This window comes from Sapajus apella, unplaced genomic scaffold (assembly GCF_009761245.1).
Source record: "Sapajus apella isolate SASKATOON/1434 unplaced genomic scaffold, GSC_monkey_1.0 scaffold7, whole genome shotgun sequence".
Classification (NCBI taxonomy): domain Eukaryota; kingdom Metazoa; phylum Chordata; class Mammalia; order Primates; family Cebidae; genus Sapajus; species Sapajus apella.
The window spans coordinates 30,355,157-30,361,348 of NW_022436947.1; the positions used below are offsets into that span (position 1 = coordinate 30,355,157).

Here is a 6,192-nt window from a genome sequence, read left to right on the forward strand (position 1 = left end):
CTTTGCTGAGCTGCTGTGGGCTCCGCCCAGCTGCCAAGTGAACTTCCTGGCAGTCCTGTTTATATGGGTGTAGTTAGAACTGCTTTTGTGATGGTGGCCCGCCTCTGTTGAGGCGGAGTCTCTCTGTAGTGGCGGGTTGCCTTGGCAATGGTGGGCTGCCTCAGCATTGGTCGACTACCTCGGTCTTGGCAGGCTGCCTCGGTAATGGTGGACGCCCCTCCCTCACAGAGCTGGACCATCCCGGGTTCAGCTGCGCTTGCTGTGAAACTCTCAATCCAGAGCTTCTGGTTGCTGTTTTTTTGTGGGGGTGGGGCCAGCCGAGCCTGATCGCCTGGCTCCCTGCCTCAGAGCCTTTTTAAGTTGGTGTTCCAGTCGCCTGTTGAAGAGGCGCCGGGGTCTGTTTGTTTTCCCCTGCGGCCACTCATTGCGCTGGCTTAAACAGCGGCACTGAGGTTTGTGGCGCCTTTTTTTTTTTTTTTTTTTTTTTTTTTGCCCTGGAAGCTACTTTCCTGGTTCCCTGCTCAGTCCCCTTTTTAAATAGACAAATAGGCGAGTTCCCGTGCCTCCAGTCACCAGCCAAAAGGGCACCTGGACCGGTGTATTTTGTACGGAGAAACGCTGCTCTGGGGTGCCGACAAAGCAGCCACTTGGGGCAAAGCAGCGGCGCCGGCCGGCACAGCCGCACTGGCCAAAACAGCCATGCTGGTGACCGGTGGAGCTCCTCCGCCTGGGAATTGCCTAGTCTGTGGGCAATAAAAATGCAGCGTCCACTCACCCTCTGCGCTTTCACTGGGAGCTGCAATCCTGAGCTGTTCCTAAACGGCCATCTTGCCCAACATTATCTTAACAGTGGTATGATTAAATATTCGAATCACTGTTTTTACATCTTGATAGTTTTAGTTTGCACTTGTCTGATGACTAATGAGTCTAGGATGGCTCCTACATACCTACCTTGATATGGGTTTGGGGTGGTGAAGGAGACAGTTCACAGAGATAGATAATGCAAGAGGAGAAAGGGGAAGTTATAGAGTATTACGGTGTGGGGGTGTTAGACAGTTAGAAACATGAACTGAATTTTAGAAAAAGATATTGGAGAAAGCACATGTTTAAAAATCAACATGAGATGACTTTGAGCAGATAGTGGAATGGGAGGTCACCTGCTCATATTCCCACCACAAAAACAAGAATTCTGTACGCACTCACAACAAAAGTCTCTCTGTAAGAGTCTAGGGATTCAGTTACTGCCTTTCTTAGCCAAAAATTGGAGCAGAACAGACAGCCCAGGGACCCATCCAATGACTTATCAGGAGCCTTCCCAGAAACCTGAAGGAAGCCAGACCCATCAACACACTTTGGAAGGAATATGAACATATTCTTGGGAGAAATATGGACATACAGATTCAGGAGGCTCAAAAGGTCTTAAGCAATACCAATTCAAAAGGAATACTCTGAGACACATTATAATCTAATTATCGAAAGTCAAAGGCAAAGAGAGAATCTTCAAAGCAGCGAGAGAAAAAACTGTCACATATAAAGGATCTCCCATAAGACCATCAGTAAATTTCTCAACAGAAACCTTGCATGCCAAAAGGGAATGGAATAGCACATTCAGAATGCTAAAAGAAGAAAATTTCCAACCAAGAATACTACACACGGAAGAGCTGTCCTTAAGAAATGAAGGAGAGATAAAGAATTTCAAAAACAAGAAAAGGATGAGACAGTTTATCATCACTAGATTGGCCTTACAAGAAATGCTAAAAGGAGCTCTTCCAGTTGAAACAGAAGGATGACAAGTATCAATATGAAGACATGCGAAAAAATAAAACTCACTGATAAAAGCAAATGCATAGTCAAATTCAAAATACTGAAATACTGTAAAGGTGCTGTGTAAATCACTCTTAACTCTAGTATAAAAGTTGTAAACAAATGTATTCAAAACAACTATAGCTATAAATAATTGGTTAAAAGATATACAATATAACTAAATATAAAGTATTCCATCAATAGCATAAAATATGGTGGTGAGAAGAAGCAAAATTGTAGGATCTTTCTATGCAATTGAAGTTACGGTATTATCAGCTTAAATTAGGACATTATAAGATGTTTTATGTATGCCTTATGAAAGCTACAAAAAAGACTAGTAGATACACAAAGATAAAGGGGAATCAAATTATGATTTATATAATTATATATATTTATATAATTATATGTTATATATATTTATATAATCATATATATTTATATTATTATAAAGACAGGAAAGTTGGGAGAAATGAACAAAAGAACTACAAAACAGTCAGTAGAAAATTAATAAAATGCCAGTAGCAAGTCCTTACCTATTAATACTTACATTTGATGTAAATAAATTAAATTCTCCCAAAGAAAGAGTGGCTAAATGGATAAAGGGACTCATTTTAGCCTTAAGCGCACATGTCGATTGAGAATGAAGGTCTGGAAAAAGATATTCCAGGAAACTGGTAATCAAAAGAGAGGAGGTGTGGCTATGCTTATATAAAACAAAATAGGTGATAAGTCAAAAACTATAAAAAGAGACAAAGAAGGACATTATATCACGATAAAGGTGTCAATTTATGAAGAAGATATAACAGTTTTAAATATATATGCATCCAATATTAGAGCTCTTAAATATATAAAACAAATATTAATAGATCTGAAGGGTGAGATAGACTATAATACAATAATATTAGAGACTTCACAACACTCCACTTTTAACAAAGGACAGATCACCTAGACAGAAAACCAATAGAGAAATAGTGCCACCCACCCTTAAGAGAAAGGCATTATGTAAAGTATGTCATACCATGATGCAGGAATCCTGGAAGGTCTTCTTAGAATTCTGCTTACCATGCTTGCTCCAGATGGCTGGTTAAATGACTTTTCTTTGTTTAATGGATCCAACTTGCTGATCACTGCTAGGTGAACAAGTATGCAATAGACAGGTAAAGAATGGTTAGTCTGTATCCTAAAGTGTAGATGTAGCATTTTTCTCAACAAATGAAAACAGCACTAGAGTCAACTTTTTTATTTTGAAGAAGCATCAATGGCTTTTATTTCCTTACATGTAAACCTTACACTCTCCAAATAATTTACTTTAAAAGCAAAAGAAACTTAATACTAGAAATACGACAAGGTATTTGCTATTTCTTATGTTAGTATTTGTCGGAAATGATTTTTATATAATGAATTCCTGCTGTAATTCTTATTTGACATCAGGTAGTTCCACCCCACAAGTTTTTTTTCTCACTGAAAAGCCAGACCTGGTGGCTCATGCCTATAATCCCAGCACTTTGGGAGGCTGAGGCAGGCGGATCATGAGGTCAAGAGATTGAGACTATCCTAGACAACATGGTGAAACCCCATGTCTACTAGAAATACAAAAATTAGCTGGGTGTGGTGATGCATGCCTGTAGTCACACCTACTTAGGAGGCTGAGGCCGGAGAATTGCTTGAGCCTGGGAGGTGGAGGTTACAGTTTTTTCTGACAGTTCTCCTGATGTCCAAATTGGTTGCAAGGGAAGCCAAGGACCACCAGGCGCCCGGGAAAGCGGCATTGCAGCTCGTTGAGCTGGGTGAAGTCCCGGGTGGTTGTGCCTCACAGCGAAGCCACATTCTCAATCAGCATGGCCCTGCGCCGGAACATGTTTAAATCTACCTTCTCCCCATCCAGGCTGATGGCACTGAGGTCGTAGAAGGACTTGGCAATGAAAGCCATGGTGAAGTGCAGAGTGAGCCCCGCAGAGAGGCCTGAGCCCACTTATAAATGTATCCGAGGGGTGGGGAGGAAGGAGGAGCCAGGAAGGAGGCTTTTTTTTTTTTTTTCCCTGCATCTTGGTGGTCATATTTATTGGAAGGGCTTGAGAAAAATGAAAATACAATTTAGCTTAAGAAGTTGTGAGTTATCTGCAAATCAACTCATTTCAGGAGTGGAAGAATCCCTGGAATTATTTCTTAATATCAAAATGTATGCAGGTTTCTCTTTTGAATGTCTTGTACATTTAAAGAGGACCCTGTACAAAGTCTCCAAAGGACAAATTCTTTGTTTCAGCCAACTCTCAGCAGAGGGGCAACCAGTACAACACCATCTCCCCGGACAAAGAGCATTGGAATATTTCGTTTCTTTGATTTATATATCTCTTCATATGTTTCTTCATCAGTTTCTATAGTAGTCACAGTTTCTTCTACATCTCCTAAGATCATATTTAAATGTTGATCATAAGCGTGTAATCTGCCTCGAAGCTCTCTGTCATTTCTCATTTTCACATAAATGCGCTCATCTGGGCTGAGCCTGATAAGATCCAGCGGCTCCTCTACAGTGTTGGTAGTTTGTTGCTGGTCTACGTTGTCCAATGTTTCAAACCCTGAGCCCCTTCCCGCTTCTCCCGAGAACACAAGAGCAACGCCCATCTCCGGAAACAGGAGATAACGCCCTTGCACTCCAACCTGGTCACAGAGCAACAAAAGGCAGTCTCCTTTAGGACAGAAATCAGGAAATACCCCTAATTATGGATGCCTATTGAGATTTTTAAAGAAAACTGGATGTTTATATGGTTTGCCTAGGTGAAAATAATTTTTTAGCATTTTTAAAAAGTTCCTATTGATAGTTTCTTGATATTTATTTTTAAAATGTTCCAGTACTTTACAAATGCATATTATATAATTAATTAAGTAGAATTGAACATACCTTAAACTTGAGGGTGAAGGAAATAGTAAAAATCAGTGATCCAGAAAGAAACAGGCCTTTTATACTTTATTCTTAAATTATTTTAACTATATACATTATAGTATGCTGAGCATATATCTCTTGAATATGGCCTTTTTATTAAACAATCGAGTAGAGTAATGAAAATACTGATATTTGGAAGAATTTTGAGTAACACTAATTTCTTGGTGGTTTTACAGGGTTTATGCATAGAAGAAACTCAAAACTTCACTCATTATGTGATTCATCTCATAAGGCAAAACTTTAGCTTAAGAGAAGGCAACAAAAATCAGCAGTAAACATGTAAAATAAGTAACTCATATAGTTTTTAAAGTCTTATACATAACGCTTTTAACAGGTTTAGGGAAGGAAATAAAGATACCTGAAACAGTATTCACCTTTTTTCTTGTCCCTCTGCCAGGGCAGCTCACATCACTTCTGTAACACAACATAGTTGTAGAGATTCATTGGCCTATAGTGTGTGTGTATGGGGTGCAAGGGGATAATTAAATATTTGAACTGAGAATCATCATCAAAAAGAGTACTGCAGTGTTCGGTAGGGGCTTCCATTAACAGTGTAAGGCAATCTTTAAAATGTGGTTTCCTGGAGGAAAATAAAAATAGAGAAAAGAAGAAAAAGAAATGCTAAAGGAAAGGAAATGGGAAGTTTTACTCTTTTTCCCTACTAAAATGCAGGCATTTAGTGATATTCGTTAGTTATGGAGAATCAGAGACCCAGAGCAACCCCAACCAGGTAGAAACGAGAGTGGATTTGGGAACTGCAATCTTGACATGCAAACGGAAGTCCTTGGGAATGCCATGATAGTCATGGTCTTGATAGGATGGGGCCTCCAGGAACGTCAAAGGGCCTGGGCAGAGTAATTCCTCTGGTAGCTCTAAATACAGATGGCGAAGCAGGGGGGTTTGCTGCTTCCAACAATTATTTGTAAATTTCTATTTGATATTGTCATAGTAGATAGAGTCTATTAGATATAATCTATAACTTTATTAGTATTTGAAAGGAGTAAAGATTGGCAGGGTGGTGTAGTTTGAGATTCTTAATTTGGTGAGCAGGCTAGGAGGCATGTCTGTTTTCCTTGCAACTGGTGGCAGCATGATAGACTCATCCAATGGTGTTTTTTAGTTCTTTGCAACAAGTTGCTATTTCAGTAACAGATTAGAACCCCACAGTTGATTTTCTTTGAAGACTTATTATTGAAGAAATAAAATACATTTATTGTAATAGACTTAACATAAAAGGTTATCCTGTAGAAACTATGGATATGAAGCAGTATGTGGCTAAATGGGTTCCAAAGTGCTTGTTCTATCTTTCTACAAAATAGTAGCTTAACCTAGGAAAAGCTTGACTTGAGGAAAAGAAAAATATAGTATTTTCATCAGACATTCATTGAGCCCTTACCTTGGGCATTGTTTGAGGAACTGAGAATAAAAAGATAAAAAAATTCAGATTT

At 39.3% G+C, this 6,192-nt stretch overlaps 1 pseudogene across 1 annotated transcript; it reads right to left on the reverse strand.

Annotated features, from left to right (window-relative positions):
• Positions 1-3,843: 3,843 nt before the first annotated feature.
• LOC116550017 lies at positions 3,844-4,425 on the reverse strand (annotated as a pseudogene). Its single transcript, XR_004268204.1, has one exon. The product of XR_004268204.1 is annotated as a U6 snRNA-associated Sm-like protein LSm3 pseudogene (transcript).
• Between the last annotated feature and the right edge of the window lie 1,767 nt (positions 4,426-6,192).